Here is an 18,177-nt window from a genome sequence, read left to right on the forward strand (position 1 = left end):
GCAACCATCTTCGATTGCCATCAAAGTAGATTGGAGAGGATGGTGGAAATGGAGGGGATGATAAAGATTTTGTTTTTTTCGCGAGTGATCATTTACTCGATAAATGTGTGTGTGTGAGTGGTGTTTAAACCGATCCGAGCGGAGAGGAATTAAGATATTTTAGCACCGGCAGCGGCTTTAACGACGCCTCATCATTTTGCACCGTCCGCCGGAATGTGGAATATTTGCACGCGCCCGCGTCGGAGAGTGGAAGCTGTGGTGGGCTGAGGACCAAACGTAAGCGGCAAGCGGCAATTTCGCATTTCGACTGCGTGCTTCTATATCATTCTGCTTAGATATATGCGCCGGCTCGAGTGATTCCGCGCACTCCTCTGGTCTTTATGTTCTTCTCTTGTGGCACCCACAGCCTCTTTGAGTGAGGTGCCATTTTTAGATAACACGTAACTGTCGCCCCGATGCCGACGCGAAGCGCTCTTCAAAACCCGGATGAATGGGTTGGGTCATTTGGAAGGGATAGAATCCCGACGGTGGTAATTGGTGTGTTGTCACGCGATAAGAATATTGAACGATGTAATGTGCAGTAATGTTCACATTCGTAGAGAAACGAAAGATTTGCAAAAGAAGCGACGAACCTAGAATGGAACCAAGTGCTAGTAACTTTAAGCGAAAAGTCGGGGACCGATTTGAGGTTGCTTTAATGTAAACATCAGGGCTCGACAAAGTCATATTCAACTAAGGATAGTCGGCGAACTATGAATAAATTCGCCTTCGTATTCAATTGGAAATGAGTTTTGGCTTCTTCCAACAGTTTCTCCGTCAACATGACTTAACAGTTATTCGGGCGCTTAGTTGCTATCTCACTCTATGGATCTCATTTTGGACTATCTCATTTCGTTTTTCCTCGTCAAATGAACTTCAATGCATATATACTCCCAAAATATCGATGTATCGATATTTGAGTTCAACGTGGTTTGACATATAGGGGAAAGGGGGGCAGTTTCGGACAACGCTTGTAAAAATTAAGTGGTACAATTTTCAACCAAATTAAAAATATAAGTAAGTTAACAGCCCTTCCACCAACAGCTGTCATATGGTTTTACATCTCCTGGTCGTTTATTACTTGTGAAAACAACACAGTGCCCTTTTCATACACTTTTCGAAATTTTTGAGCTTGAAGTTGTAAATATTTCCCTAATTCCTTTGTGAACGATTTAGAAATTTAAGTACACCACCTCAATTAGTGACTAATATGGAATGAAAAAAACGTGCATACAACGGGGAAATAAAGGACTATTTATTAGATAAAATTATGATTTGTCTTCGGATGGTGATGGGGCACATTCGGACACTGTTTAATACCTAATGAAATTTGTGTCTGATTGTTGTTTACTAACAAACATCAATTTAGTCTGCTTCTCAGACCTAATAATGGTTCGAAACTAAAATAAGAAAACCGATAGAACCAGCATCAATGAAGATGAGATGGAAAGAGCTGTCGAATTAGTTTCGAATAGAACGTTTTCATAATTATAGCTCACAGGAGGTCCAACTGGGTCCATTGTCTTTGCTAATTTCCCAACTAACGGTTGCATAACGGGAAAACTGTTTCTCAATGTTCTGGAACATTTGAAAAAGGTAGCAAAAAGCAACGCAAACGAATCAATTTCAAAAAATCAATCAAAAAGTCATTGCACTTTGGAAATAATTAAATATTGCCGAGAAAATTGCACAATTCATGTATTTTTTCCACTTAATGTCACAAATCGCTGACAACCGCTGGATGCTTCAGTTATGGGCCTTTTCAAGCAAAAGCTCTTAGTTTCCCAGAACAATTGGCTACTCAACCATCCTGGAAAAACTATTTCTATGCACGACTTTTCAGGTATAGTTTCATCGGCTTATAATGCTTCTTCCAATCTGAGTAATATCGTAGATGGATTCAAAATGACAGGTTGCTATCCATTCTCAAGAAAGGTTTTTTTTCGGACAACGATTTTGAATGCTCAAATGATTTCACCTACTGGAGCGGAGGTAGCAACTGACTCATCGGGTAATACAATAATGCTGCAAAACATTGCGTCCACAGCACAGATAGATTTTGCTTTGGCAACTTTGTCCCCGGAAAAAGTTGAATCTTTTCCAAAAACTTCACCGCCGAAAACCACCACTCCAAAACAGAATAAAGCAAAATCACGAATTTTTACTGACTCTCATAGCAGGCAGTTTCCATTCAGGCAAATACTGATAAACAGAAAAATGCAGAATATGCTGGAAATAAGAGGAAACGGAAGTAATTGTTGATAAACATAAAACTCCCCTACTACAGAAAAGCTAGATTTTTGTATCGTACACGAAAATTACTCACACATATAAAATAGTATACAGAAACACTGACAAAAATCCTGCCTGGGTAAGGAAGTAAAAAGTGTCCCAAACAAAATCATTTTTCAATTTTTGTTTGGACCCTTATGAGGTTCACCATAGGATTTATGGTAAAAAACGTACTTTTCATTTTACGCGATTCTCGATAGCTTCGAAAAATTAAATATACAGGTAAACTTCGATATAACGTACATTTCACTTTCAAAATTGTACGTTGTAGCGAATTGTACGTTATATCGAAGCATAATAAAGTACTCACAAACGTAGTCTATAATACATGATTGTGTTGCTGTTTTAATAAATTTAATGAATAACTTCAATCAGAAGACGAAGCCAGCCTGTCTCATGATGTTTCCCTTCGTATTGTTGATTAAAGCCTGATTCATTTAGAATCCGGAATTACCAGCTGTATTTCGGGATTGATTGAAGGTACAAAACTTGTTTTAGCATCACAATACAGATAATTCATTGTTTTATCAGAAAAAAAATTAAGAAAAATGTCCTTTACACTTTGAAAATGTGTACGTTATATCGAGGTAAAATGTACGTTATATCGAGGTAAAATGTACGTTATAACGAGGGTACGTTATATCGAAGTTTCCCTGCATATAAATTTGAACAAAATACTGAAAGTACATCGTACTATGATTTTTTTTATCCGATCTGTTTATTTTTATTATTAGGCTCATCTAGCAATTCAGCTGTAACAAAGGTGAATTTAGCGTGTACATTCTTCTCATGTTGTACATTACACAGTAGCCATTTAGGTGTAAGAGTATTCCTATCTCATCGATACATATTTTTATACATTACACATTAGACGAGTTTCATGCCAACTCGACTGGCCGTTGGCAGCACCATGTCAGATAGCAGTGACACGTTGTGGGTGTAAAGACATGGGTCATTTAAGCAACTTTGCATACTTGAAATATTCTAAAAAGAATTACACTACTTTTTGGAAAATGCCAAACTTTTTTTCTTAATTTTTTACAAAAATTTCTAAATTGTTTATATTTTCACAAAAAAATAACAAAAATTTTTTGGAGAAAAATTTCGATGAAAAAAAATTATTTTAAAAATAAAAATCCATTTTTCTCAAAAACGTATTTTTAAAAAAATCCCAAATATATATACAGACACTCCATGCCAAACCGATATAGTGGTTCTGAGATTTTCATGAAAAGAGGTAGTTTTGGTCTTAATCGCAAAACATTAGACCCGTTTTTTTTATTTTTTCAGTAGGGTGACCATTTCTATTTTATGGTGGTCCGAAAAATGAACTTTTTCCTCTTTTTTTTTTCCAAAAAAGACTTTTTTCAAAAATTCATAACTTTTGAACTACTAGACCGATTTAGATGATCGACATATCAAATTAAAGCCAATCACCTTGCCTTTTGGTGTATACTACTCCTGCTAAAAGTTTGAATTCTGTTCTCGTTAGTATTGAAATATTCGAAAATTCATAATTTTTGATCTACTGGACCGATTCAGTTGATCGACACATAAAATAAAAGCCAAGTAGCTAGTCTTTTTTTTTTAAAATATTAGACTTGAGAAAAAAAATAGATTTTGATTTCGTATTTATTTATTGTATTAGTTTTTTATAGTTTACATGGTTTCGGGGCCAAGGATGCTGTATTTTTTATATTTTTTCTTGAAATCTGAGGTTTTTTTTACATAACATATCCAAAAATCAGAGATGTGTTATTTTTCGTTTTTAAGTTATTATTAAGTTAAGATTCAAAGTTAAAATATTTCCAGTCTTCGTTCAATATTTCTATGAAACCAATTAATTGACAAATGTGTCATTTTTTCAAAAAAGGCTGGCTAATTGGCCTTAATTTGATATATCGATCATCTGAATCGGTCCAGTAGTAGTAATTTTTGGAACAAAGTCATTTTTGGAAAAAAAGTGAAAATGATTGTTTGAGAACCTCTATATTATTTTTCTCCCTTTGAATGTGCCCATCTTCCGATGTATGGGTGACTTGTTAGAAATTCTAGGGGCTATTTATATCTATTTTTTTTAACTTTAAAAATACATGTTTTCGAAAAAAATGAATTCTAACTTTCGAAATATTGTTCTTTCAATGAATTGTTTTGTGAAAATTTAAATAATTTCCTACATTTAATTCTTTAACAAAAGTTTTGTAGATATCATAGTTTTTAAGTTTTAAATTTTTTGTAAATAATTGGCCTTTTTCAAAAAGTAGTCTAATTATTTTTCGAATATCTCAAGTATACAAAGTTGCTTAAATAACCAATGTCTATAACATATGTTAAATAACCTACAAATTTTTATTATCAGCACACGACCATTCAGAAGAGAGGGAGAAGAAACGGTGGATGCGGCTGTTGTGCGAGAGTGTGGCCGTACGAGTCGTGTGTGGTCGTGGGATTGCAGCCGTATGGAATTGTATTGGTGTGGGTGCCTCGCTTTGACTCTTCGGGCGAGTAGAGTGGTTTGTTTCTTTTTGTCTGTTGTGCAATCATGTTTTCGTGAGAGCTCGGATCCACTGTCTTCATCGCCTTGAGTGCGGTTATATTGGCAGGCCATTTAGTTTACTTGATGAGGCCGATTTCGGGTGGGGCGATGAAAACTAGCGGTCGCTTCAGTGCAGTTGTGTGTAGCTGTTTACTTCTCGTGATTGCATACGATTTGTGCGGCCACATTTTCGCACAGCGATGCATGGAACTAAATGGAACCATTTTGGAATTAATATGAAATTAGTAGCTTTAGTCCATGAACCGTGATATAAAATTGAATATATCGCAGGGTCCATTTGTATAGAGAAGTTCTCTCGGTTACCTTCTCAGGTTTCCGACATGTAACTGTCCGTCATCGCGATTGGATTAGCGATTGAAAGAAGAACCTGTATTTATGAATATATAGTCGGTCCAATCAATTGAACAGGTTGTCCTTCTCAGGATACCTAGAGAGAATCTCTAACGTGTGTGACATAAAATTTTTGAAAATTTGTTTCGACGAGTGGTCGATAGTTCGCGTTAAAAGAATCACATCACTTACCGCAGTGAATCCTGATTTTTCTTAACCATTCCCACTAACAACTATCCCTTCCATGATAAACGCTAGGGAACCACGCTATAGAGGTGACCCTTCTGGCCTTCGGGCGGCGAATATCATACTAACATTCCTTCCCTTCCCCAGGTGACTGTAAGGACGTGGCCGGCGTCGTTATTGACCATTTAAAGCTCGAATCACCGAAAATTGCACAACGAGAATGATTTGCTAGTCCCAAGCATCATTCTGTGTGTTCTTTGTGCAATTTGGTTGGTTCAGGTCAATCACGGAGAGCAACTACGAATTGTACAGTCTACCCAAGCTCAAGCTCAGCACACGACCATTCAGAACAACCAATGCGTACTCAGACATGATTAATGGCATTTTTCTACCTTCATTGATATGTGTCCAATGTTTTCGTCCTTCAAAACTGATGCAACGAACGATAAACTTGTCAAATAATACTTCATTCCATTTTCTATACATTTCTTACTACGACATGTTGAAAAAAAACCCTGCGAAGGCAGGCACTCACTTTTATTGCACTCAATATTCGAAAACGCAATAAGCGCTGACCTTTCGACTCTTGTGCCTTCAACCCACTTTCCTAGATCGTATCGCAAAACTCTGGGCTTGAGGTTTTCCCTCTCTCTCTTTCTTTATTATTGTACAAAAATAGGCATAAAGCGGCAGTATAATAATAAACCCTGACCCCTGAGAAGCTTTGGGGCAGCATTTTGCGTTCCTCTCCAGTCCCCCTCCCCCTCTCTGTTACCATTAATCGCAAGTAATGATTCACTAGGCAGCACTACTAGGAGCACACGGATGGGTATGGCACACCGTGTCTTGTCCGTCGCGAGCGAGCCTCACAAAACGCAAACCGGTACCTGCGCAGGTATACCAAGGTTTGATAAACGGAACTAATCGTAGTTGGCCACGGTCGATATTCGCATTCAATGTCGTCGGCGGCGGCGCCTACTGCGCTCCGGTTGGATATGCGATTTCATTCCCATGGATGATGCCAACGCCTCCCTCTCTGTCTCTCTTCGTTCGGATCGGGGTTGGATCGGATGGTTAACCATAATCATTCCTGAATGCCTCGCGGGGGAGAGAAGGTCACGAACCCCGCGTTCTGTGCATTTTCTGCACCTGATGATTCCGGGCGCAACGAAACCATCGACGTGCAAAAAAGTTAACAGTACAACATAATAAGGTTGTCCCCACAGCATCCCTCCGCTAGGTGTATTTTCTCGTGACTCCTCGCGAATGGGTGATGTTTACGCGAAATCACGCGTTTGGTCTGGAGAGAAGAAGAAGCAGAAGATATAGGAAAATAAACAATCAAACTGTTTTGTACGTTCGTTGAACTTTCTTTCTTGTTTTCCCTCGGGCCGTTCCTTGTTGTGCTGTTGGTCTAGCAGCTCCAAGTAGTAGGTAGAGGTGGATCTGCACGGCTAAGGTGGGTCAGTAGTTTGACAGCCGTCAGCGATGCGCTAGCTTAATCCTCCCAGCCAGCCACCAATGATTGTGTGACACGATTGGCCCCGATTCGAATCTCAGACTGCCGCGCCGTCGGCCAGTTGTCATCATCTCATCATCACTCAGCGATTTTTTCTTTCTTCCCCCAATCAGCTGCTGTCGGTTCTACGGAGGGGGGGGGGGTGCTAAATAAATAGTAATTGAACGCGAAGGGATCCGGACAGAGAGTGCCAGGAGGTTCTTGATTAATTTCCCCCCTGGGCGGGAGAAGTCTCGATGGTAGATAAAAAGTTCCGCGTCATCGCTGGTTTCTCCGTTGAAACCTGGAAGCAGGGTTGCCATAATAAAACCTGTGTTTTTGGTCCGAGAAATCTTTTTATCTTAGTTTTTTCTCAAAAAATCTGTATTAAATTTATAAGTCCAATTTTCAAGCATAATTTTAACTTTAGTATCATTGATTGGAATAGTCATTATTGATAAGAAAATGCTGATGGTATCCACGTAAAGCCACACAAAAATGTGATGGTTGTAATGAATCAAAAGGTAGCACAATAAGGAAACAAATCAAAAGCTAGAGGGCAGCCAACGCTTGAGAAGGGAACAGATAAATACTATGAAGCTAATGCTTAGGATACGGGCAGGTTTCGATATTATTTTTCGTTGTGTATTAGTCTTGGCGTTTATTGCTAAAAAGAGTAAGATAAAGTGTTCTGGCCTCCGAATTAATCTGAGTGAATTCAGGTGTTTCAGTTTGTTTTGTTCAATTCCATAATCAATAGCAAACCTTAGTTCAGAAAACAGTAAAATAGGTTTGATCATCAAATCGTTTAAATGGTTCAAACTTCGTTCCATTTTTTTGGTTTCGATCGTAGTTGAATCTCTCTAGGTTATGTTTAACGACGGATTCCAGTGAGAGCCATTTTTTTTGTTTTCAATTGTTACTATAAATGTCTAGACCACAATGTGTCCGTTACCATTTTGTATATATGAAAATGGATATGAAAATGTGTATGTGAAAACATTACGTATTTTTTGACATAAGCCTACAAACATCTTTCAGTAATGGTACCAAATCAGAAAACATGTCACGTTTTTTATGAAATAGTTTCAACATTAATAATTATTTTAGCTCTGAACGGATTTTGATGGTTTGCATTCCAATAGAATCGGAAATTCGCTTATTTTTTTTTCGGTACGTTATACTATTCGGTTATGATTAAAATTAACGAAAATTGAAAGAAAACACATTTTCATGTCGTGTTTCCGTAGCCGAGGTACAATATTTAATTATCACTGCGAATCGGGAGAGCGTAAATCGGTCACTCGAAATGCAGATACAGCATTCGTTCTTCGAACAATGTGGGTAGAAAAATATTCTAATCTAAGTTCCGCTGTATTATATTCATTGAGTATGAACAAGCCATTCGCGATTTCAAACTACAGTATTCACAATTCATCATTCAACTAGCGATCAGACGGCAGCGAGGCTTTCGAAATGACCTTTCTCAAGACTGAGTTTTTAGATTACTTTTCCAAATTGGTCTTTTTTAAGGTTAGAGGCGAATTAACTGATGGAATTTAAAGTAATTTAAAACATCATCATCATCACCATTCAAGTCGTCTTGCTTCAATTATCAGACAGCAGTGTTTCTCAATGCTAATGTCACACATAGCGGTTTTGATCGATTCTAAGGAAGAATAAAAGAGAGGTATTAGCACCGCGTCGATTTGCATGCCGTCTGGTGAAGAAAGCCTCTGTATTTTTGCATCACGTCATTATGAAATCTGTACTGGGATTTTAGTTTAAAATTTCTCAAACGCGATTTTTCCGTTTGAGTAGCAAAGCTTCGAGCGTTAATACCTCTTTGTCGGTTGAACAAGTTGTATGTCAATCACTTCGTTTGAATAATAAAAGATACATGACTTTGCCCAAAAACAAATCAAAGCAGAAGAGAAATATTCAACAGGAGATACATTGTCGATTTTCACACTGTGGAGATTGGAAGAATGGTTGATTTTATGCTTTACCAAATAGAATACGGTAGTGATTGTATAAATATATAATCTTCTGGAGTCGCATTGGGTGTATGAGAAGAATGTCGCGAAGCATACTGAGTGCATGTTTTGTTTTGCGAGAACGAATAATGAATCAACCATCTTCAGCTGCGTCTACAAAACAACGCAAATTGCCGCTGTCGTTTTAGTTTCGGATCGTTTCGGATTTTCTGTTGCCGTTCTGCGTCTTCTGAGATATTTCATTCTTGGAGATTCATTGGAGATGTAATTTTGCTTAGATATACTGAAAAAGAACTTGGATATCAAAGAAGATCAGTATTTCAGTTTCAGTACAGCGAGCAATCAACAGTACATGTGAATGCTTGGAATTAATTTGACAATTACAAGGACAACTCCTCACTCAGTGAAAGCATTCATTCATCGGCCTTTATCATCACTATCAAATATTGATATCAAAGAGTTTTATTATGAGATTTCTTTATTGTTTGTTCTCGCCGGCAATAATTTCGTAGTTCTATGTTAACAATGCGGTTGTGTTTTGGACATCACGCTTCTTTATTATTATACTAGCTGACCCGGCAAACTTCGTACCACCTTAAATTTGTTTTTTGTTATCAATACCTTCAAACATTCACGTTTTCTTACTAAGCGCAAGTTCATGAGTCCAATCGCAGAACTGTTCATTGATTGATCTTCTAATCGAGCCCGTTGAATTAACCTTTTACTATAAAATTCTTGGTACTTCTACCAAAACTCATCATTATAATATCAGATTATTTTCAGACACAATTCTCGTTCAAGATTTTTCAACCACTTGCAAATAACATGTTTCTCCGTTACATGGAATAAATGGTTGATACAGAAAACATGATAGAATAAAGACAGACACCTCCCCTCTTCTCCCCTTAGAGAGGGAGAAGGAGTGTCTATTCACCATAGAAACGTTTCGTGCCCCCTAAAATCTTCACAAGCCAAATTTTGGCTCCATTTGCTTGAATAGTTTTCGAGTAATGCAGAAATTTGTTTTTCATTTGCATGGCAGCCCCCTTTAGAGGGGGAGGAGTGGCGAACCACCTTAGAAATGTTTCTTCCCCATAAAACCTCCATATGCCAAATTTAGTTCCGTTTGCTTGATTAGTTCTTGAATTATGCGGAAATGTATGCTTCATTTGTATGGCAGACCAACCTTCCCCACCCCCCTTCAGAGAGACGGGTGGAGTGTCTATTCACCATAGAAACGTTTTTATCTTAAGGAACCTTCTAAAACCTAAAACCTTCATTTTCTTGATTAGTTTTCGTGTCATGCAGAAATTTGTGTTTCATTTGTATGGCAGCTCCCCCTAAGAGAGGAGGGTGGAGTGTCTAACCACCGTGAAAACATTTATTGCGCCTTAAAACCTCCATATACCTAATTTGGTTTCGTTTGCTTGATTAATTCTCGAGTAATGCAGAAATTTGTGTTTCATTTGTATGGATTTTTTTTTGCGGCCCGCGACATCATGCTAACACTTGTTTTGTGGCTCATATGAAAAAAAGCTTGAGTACCGCTGGACTAGACCGATTTTCTAATCCGTTTTAGGGAAGCGTCTTGCAGTTTACACGAATATATAGAGAATAAGAAGCTCTATTTTCAATGCTATAGTGTATTAGCTATAGGAAATTTCATAATTGCATTGTAATAAATTGTTAGGGAAAGCCCAAATCAATTGGTAAAAATCATCATAAATTATGAAATTTCTGAGCATAAAACACACAAAATTGAACAATATTTTATGTGTACTCCCCTTATATTCTCGAAACGTAATCCTGCGTCAAAACGTCTCGATCCTCTTTTTAGATATTTTTTTTAATAAACCAAAAAAAAACTTTGAAAGCAAATGAAATTCCTCTACAATCACCCTGATTCCCTATTTCGAACGATTTGTCCATTTATTGTTCGAAGGGAAACAGAACGAACGAAATGCAAAAACAACTCGAACGGAATACAGAATGGAATTTTATCAAATCGTTCGAATTATTTCTATTCAAACGTAATACAGAATAGGGATGAATATGAGCGCCCTTTTGTATTTTACATTCTCTACAGCAAGAAAATACAAACAGTGTTATTTATTTATTACTAGCTGACCTGGCGAACTTCGTCCCACCCAAAATTAAATTTTTGATATGAATTCTTTCGAACATTCACGTGTTCTCAATAAGCGAACGTTTGTGAGTTCAATCGCAGAACTCTTCAGTGATTTATCTTCTAATTGGCCCATTACAATTTCCTTTTAATATAAGTTTTCTATTAAAAGGCATTATAATAAAAAAAAAAAGACGGGTGGGTAATGTCGGGGACATAACCGGAGTGACGTAGGACAATACAAAGGGGACAGTTTTTGTTAAATATATATTTTAAATATATTGTTTTATTTTGATGCCGTACAACCTCACGGGTTTACGGTTTGAAAGAAAATAAGATATTTTTTTGGGGTCCGCGCGTTTTATACTTTAGCGGTACACACTCACAGGATAGAGACAAATCGGCAGACTCAGCCAGAGGGGCGAGTCCAACGAGACGAACGAATGAGCGTTAAAAGGGAGCGATGGCAAAAAAATACATTCATTACGATTTGTTCGCTCGTTGGATTCACATGCAGGCTAAAAAGGGTCCTTTTCAGGATCACATAATTATCTTCAATCTAAAGAGTTTATTGTTTTGTTATCACTCGATATCCCCATCTTGTTCGGCTAAACCTTTCTGTTTAGCGATTGCATTTGCCACTCGCCACAGCTTTCACAGTTGGAAAATTTCTTCCCATCCAGCTTGTGACATATTTTACAGTAAATTACATTCAATGCGACGTACCGAAGCGCCACTCAGTGTCGCATTGGAGGCGATTTCAACCTGTAATTGAATATTTACGATGACAGTAGTACAGTGTCGACTTTCAATGTGGGGTCATAATTTGGATCTCTATGTTTACAAAAATGTCCAACTAAATAAGTCGCATTACATGTCCGTCCAATTAGCTAAATGTCGAACTAATTGTAAATTACTGTACTTTCAATCTGGAAACAATTTAAGAATTGATGAAAATTGAATAATCAGGAAAGTCCCCAAATATCAATAAGCTCAGAACAACTGCCAAATTCACATACTCATCAGATCCTGGCAAACAAATTATGAAAAAATCAATTTGTGTTTTATTATTATTTTGGATATTATTTTAGAAAGCATTGAACTGTATTTCGTAAACTCTTTTTTGAAAGGTTTAATGGCCCTGATAAGCGCCGTGTTTTATGGAATGGTTCCAATTTAGAAAACTTAGTACTCGTGGTTTTGAAAAAAACCATTTCGAACGCCCTCGATGCCGCCTTGTTCTGGATTTGCCACCAAAGCAGTTTGTATAAAGAACAAACTTTTTTCTTCTGCTACCTGATGCCGTTTTGCGATTGCATTTGCCACTCGCCACTCGCTGCAACTGCCTGTTGTTGTCTTGATGTGTTCTGTTCTGAATGCGGTTTTTCTTATCGTCGCGAGCAGCTCTACCAGCCAACTCGATCACTTCGGCGGCCGAAACTATATAACGCCGGCTAGGTGGACTGGTGCACTGGTACTAACGCGCTCGGCCTAGCGCTACCCTTGCGGGGAACTCCAGATCAACACGGTTCGAGCGGGATTTTGCCTTTCCCTTCACTTTTCCTCCTTTACCATGTCCAGACATGGCTGCTTGGGTTGGTTTGTCGATGTGTTGTGATGCGAACCGATGTGGTGTACGGTTTGAATGAGAATGATCGTTACGGCAGCGGAGCGGGGATTTTTAAGCTGACTGGCTGGCTCGAGAATTACGCATGTGTGAGACTGCGACCAATGTTTCGTTCATTTTTTTCTTTTTCCATTCCAATCGTGCTTCATTCTATTTCGCTGCTGCTCTGGTTGCCCGTTTTGGTCGGTACGATTTGAGGAGCACAAAATGGACCAATCAAAAATGGGTACATAGTGCATTTTGACAATGCTTGATATTTCACAATTATTCAATTATTTATCTCAAGAAAAATGAAATGTTATTCGTTATGATAGATGCGTAGATATATTTCCTATCAATTGATGCAAAAACCTTTGCGATCTATTGAGAAATGCTCGAGTTATAAGCGTTCCAAATCTTGCATTTTTTCCTACTTGTTCAGTGCCTAGATTTCCATTTCACCCCCTATATCTTCCGGTTAGACGTAGTCCTACGTCAAAAGTATTTTCAGACACATATTTCGCTAAAGGTTCTTGATTCATTTGTAAATAACATGTTTCTTCGTTACATGGAAAACATGTTTGACACAGAAAAGTAAGTTTTCATTCATAATATTGAATTTCGAAGCGCTGTTCCACCTGAGAATCCATTGCCATTGTCGCTTCACACCAACGGAACACGAAGCCTAATTTCGCAAACGCAAGATCCAATTGAACTAACAACGGTGCCATTCAAGAACATATCATTACTTGCATTCGAACTTTCCCTTAGAGTTTTTCATAAAAAAAACAGGAAGTGGGTTATATCTATGGTATAACCGCAAGGGTGACGTAGGACTATCGTTGATTGAGAGATCATTTGTTTGAAGTTGAATCTGAATTCATTCTGAATGAATGAATATTAGGAGAACTTCGAAAACGAGAGCGTTACGTTGGAGGCACAAGGTTTTATGCATCCAATATTGGATACGGAAATATCCTACTGACGGGGAAGAATAATCTTCAGAAGCTATCCTGTTAATTGCGATTGATTGAAAAATCACAGAACCAAATGTATTTGGTCACATTGTTACATGGATAGAAAACATTAAAATAAACTCTTTCACATGAATGTAATTTTAAATTCCCAGAGGAACTGGCAGATTATTTTCAGTAACAATTAGATATTTCCACTTTTTCCTCTAAACTGGAAGCCCACCAGTGGTTAATGCTAACTCGATAACCATCTGTTAATAGCACTTGATTGAAACATATTTGGTCACAGTGTTACACGGATAGAAAACATTCAAATAAACTCTTTCACATGAATGTATTTTTAAATTCCTAGAGGAACTGGCAGATTATTTTCCGAATGTTTCTCGATGCTGAACGGCATCCAAACGGAAAGAATTCCGTGCGTGTATGTGTGTGTGTAGCGGCTGCTTCGAGATCTTCCCGGGGAACCGTTTGTGACATCACTCTCCTCCTGATGGATTCCCTTCTGGCCTAAGGTGCACAAACAGGCTCTTGGTGACACCGTTCATCCGTGCTTTCATGATAAATGAAGAGCTTCACCACAACAGCGACAACATGCTCCAATCTCTGTTCAAAAAAAACTGTTCAATTAGAACTGAGTGGATTTCCGAGCGGCACTCGCTTATAAACCGATTGGTGATTTCAATAGCCTGTTTTGAAAACAAATTTAAGACTATTGAAACAAGTTTTTGGATCAGAAAATAACAAGTATAGAACGCGTAGACATTTTATCTTTCGAATGAAGTGTTTATCATACCATTTCGTTCAGTTGTTTAGGAGCTATTAACACTCAAAATCTCGGTCTCCGGCGTAACGCTTTCGTTTTCGAAACTTTGAATTTACACCCCGGTATAGAAATGAAAGACGTAGTCCTACGTCAAAAATCTACGGGCAGAGACGAATACAACCAAATAATGCCGACTCAAATCGGACCATTCCATCCATACTCGGGTTTTGTGCTTACCAACACATTTGGCGTTCTATTTTAATTTATATAAATAACATTAACCTAGAACGCAAACGTTGACATTAGAATGTCTGACATCATGCTACATATGAATGTTGAAAGCAGGTGATTCTCATTTAAACAGATTCGAAGGGTATATGAATGAAATGGGGAAATGGGAAAAATGTTATTAACATCAAACCGTAACTGTTAATGGAACGTTATTCTAAAAAATCTGTATATTCTGTATGAAAACCAAAAAATCTGTAATCTGTATCCACGTATTCTTGGTCTCAAAAAATTGGAGAAATCTGTAGAAATACAGATTATTCTGTAGATATGGTAACCCTGCCTGGAAGAGGCCCTGACATCCACCAAGCAAGCCTTGCGGAGCGTGCATGTCGCTGTCTGATCCCTTAATAAAATTTTCACACGTTCTCATAATTCCGTCAAGCGCTGGTGGTTTGCTATTGTGGGAAAAGAGATCACGGATTAAGAGGCTGGGTTTCGTTGTGGAATTAAGCCGTAATTTGTGATTTACTTGTTGCGGAACGAAACGAAAATAAACAACGAAGTACGACAACGTTCTGTTTGTTCTACAGTGATGTTTATTGCCCAGCAAGAGAGAGTGTCGAGACCCCGTGTCCAACAGTTTGTTTACAACTTTGACAGACAGTACGGAACGGTGTGAATGGGCTTTTGTTTGCAAGGAAGTGGTCGGCGTCTATGTTGAAAGGAATTGCGAAACCTCAATTTGGCGGACATCCGGTTCAACATCACTACAGCCGCCGCCAACGATAAGAGTCTTTCGCGATTTCGATTTCGATTTCTGACATTTCTTTTTTCTCGCCCAACGACAACCATCCCGTTGTTGTCTTGTTTCTTGTTTCTTATTTTTTTATAGATAGGACTTCTCCCGTCCGATTTCGCTTTTTCAGCTATCTCCCTCCGCAACACTCCACACCTCGCCGCTGACGACGTTTGGTCCCTTTCCCGCGGACTCGAGTGTGTATTATATGCGAAACAACATTAAAATTAATATGCGCCATCAACGGCAACCTTCTCTTTTTCCCGTCTTCTCCCGGAATGAGCCACCGTCGCGTCTCTTAGTGATATGTTGTATTACTGTGGCCCAGCATGCGCACAACATCAGGGGTTATAGACGGGCCCAAGAGGGAGCAGAAGAGAGAGAGTGAGTGAGTGAGCGATGTGGGCCGGACCACCTGTCTAAAGAAAACGAAAAGCATCGTTAAGAAGACAAGAGAAAGATAAGCATCGCCCCGCTCGAGGACCCATTTAGTTCCATCGCGAAGAAAAATGTGTCTATAATGATATTCGAACGTCTCAACTTATTGATTAGATTTGTCGATCTGTTCGGGTGATCATCATCACGACTTGTTCGCCTATTTTCTGCGCAGGTTCAATGCGCCCGAGCCCATCCACACGATAAGGTTGGTGGGCTATAACAATAGCAGTGAAGTCATAGCGAGAGTTGAAGTCTTTGTTCTATCGGTTGGAGATTGGCGGAAGCTGCGCTTTCGGTGCTCTGAAAGTCGTGAAAGGTGTTCTAGGGGACCTTTATCGTTGCTACAAGTATCAGATCTGTCTATATGTTTCTTTTGGGTAATTCACGTCCCGAATCGGTAGTAAAACTCAGCCATTGAATCGGATCTTTTTCTGATTTTTATGGAAGCTTCCGGATATATAGCTCTCAGTTAGAAAACATCTGACCGAGCTTAAGTCGATTGATTTTTTGACCTATTTAGTTGAGCCGATCATTGACAAATTGAACAAATCCGTTTGTACGAAGTCTGTTATTGATATAAAATTTGGGAAAAAGTTATTCATTATTTTCTCAATAGCTGGCTTTAGTGATCAATATCTCGCGTAATATCGATCGTGCAATTTCAGGCATAGGATCGTTGCTGTTTTCTGTTTGTTCCATTCTGTTGTGAGTTACAGGGTGTTAACAATGGAGGTCAACAAAGAGAAAATTCGGTACATTTTACAATTTTGCTTTTATAAATGCGAAAATGCAAGCCAGGCCGCTGAAATTTTTGTTTTCAAAATTTTTATTTTAGTGCAATATACTAAATTGAGATCTCTACTGTCAACAAATGGACCGTTTGAACATAGCGATTGACCAGAAACGTTCGAAACTGGCTAACAGAAGCGGTTTTGTGTTCCATCAGGACAACCCAAGGCCACATATTTCCGAGAGCTTCATTGGAATGTTTTTATGCATCCATTATATAGTCCGGACCTGGCTCCAAGCGATTATCACCTTTTCCTCGCGTTACAATTTTTTTATGCCCTCCACTCACCCTCATCTCGAAGAAACTGTCGCTTGAACTTCCTGGAGTGGGGCTCCATTTGATTTGAAAACAGATAACAAAGATAGAATAATGAAACAATATTAGTATGAGGAGGCGAGCGGGCAGAATTAAAAGTACACTGATAATGGGATCCCAGTGAAAAATATTATTTCTTTTAAGGGATCCAATATTAATTTAATCAATATTTAAAATATGAGTTACGAAAAACACAAAATATATACACTGGTGAACATATTAAGAAAATAGAATAGACACATAAAAGTTTACTGTATTGTTGTGGTTGATTGCTTTCCATATTATGAATTCATGTATTTTTGAGTTAAAATATAGTTTCAGTTTATTTTTGAAGTGATCACGACGTGTTATCATTCGTATTTCTGGTGGTAGAGCGTTAAAATGAGACGGTACATAATAAAGAATGAGCCTTTGACCAATGCACGATGTTGCCTGACTACGCATTAAATTATTAGCTTGCCGTGTGTTATGTCCATGGTTCATTGTAGGTATTATAATGTTATGGTTACTATTATTATCATTCATCACATTGTGAACGAGTTTACGAATCTCAAAATCGCGCAGCCCGATGAGAGGCAGTATACAATGAGAGTTGTTTGAATACAACTCCAGTGTAGGATGCAGGCTCGGTAGCTTGTATATTACCTTCAAACAACGATTTTGCAACACTTGCAGTCTCTTGAGCCTTGTTTTGCATGGATGCCACCATACTAAAATGCCGTATTGTAGTTGTGAATGGATGCATGCAAATAGAAGTTTATAAGGTGTTCGAGACGAGATTACGGTGAGCCTAATCGCGACAACGTTTGCGTAAAAGCGCCTAAAATTCGCTGCTAAATTCGACACCGAGAATGACACGTATCCGACAGTATTCTTCCAAAGATGACGAGAAGCAAAAGAACGTGTTATAGGTTCAACTGGTTTGTTCAAAGTGAACGTATATTTCGTATACTTCTTTTGTGGCTGGTGGTCAATCGCGGCAAAGAACTAAAGGTCGATAGTGCTGGACAAAGGCTATTGATTTGGTATCGATTATCCTATTATCTGTTCAATTTGAGGCAATAATCTTTTAGGGTGGTGCGCGAAATATTGGATTCCAATTATTTTTTAACTATGGTTTGAACATGCCGGCCACCTTGAAAAGTATTTTCAATATTTACAATCTAGTTTACAAGAATTCATTTTTTATTCAAATTTTTTTTATACTGATGAGTTGAGTGCTGTTGAGGGATGGCCG

General features: G+C 38.3%; 1 protein-coding gene across 4 annotated transcripts in view; it reads left to right on the forward strand.

The window, feature by feature from the left end:
• Positions 1 to 18,177, forward strand: part of LOC129762828 (dual specificity protein kinase pyk3-like) — a 151,960-nt gene that overhangs the window by 15,369 nt on the left and 118,414 nt on the right. The gene's annotated exons all lie outside the window — the stretch shown is intronic.

This window comes from Toxorhynchites rutilus, chromosome 1 (genome assembly GCF_029784135.1).
Source record: "Toxorhynchites rutilus septentrionalis strain SRP chromosome 1, ASM2978413v1, whole genome shotgun sequence".
NCBI lineage: Eukaryota > Metazoa > Arthropoda > Insecta > Diptera > Culicidae > Toxorhynchites > Toxorhynchites rutilus.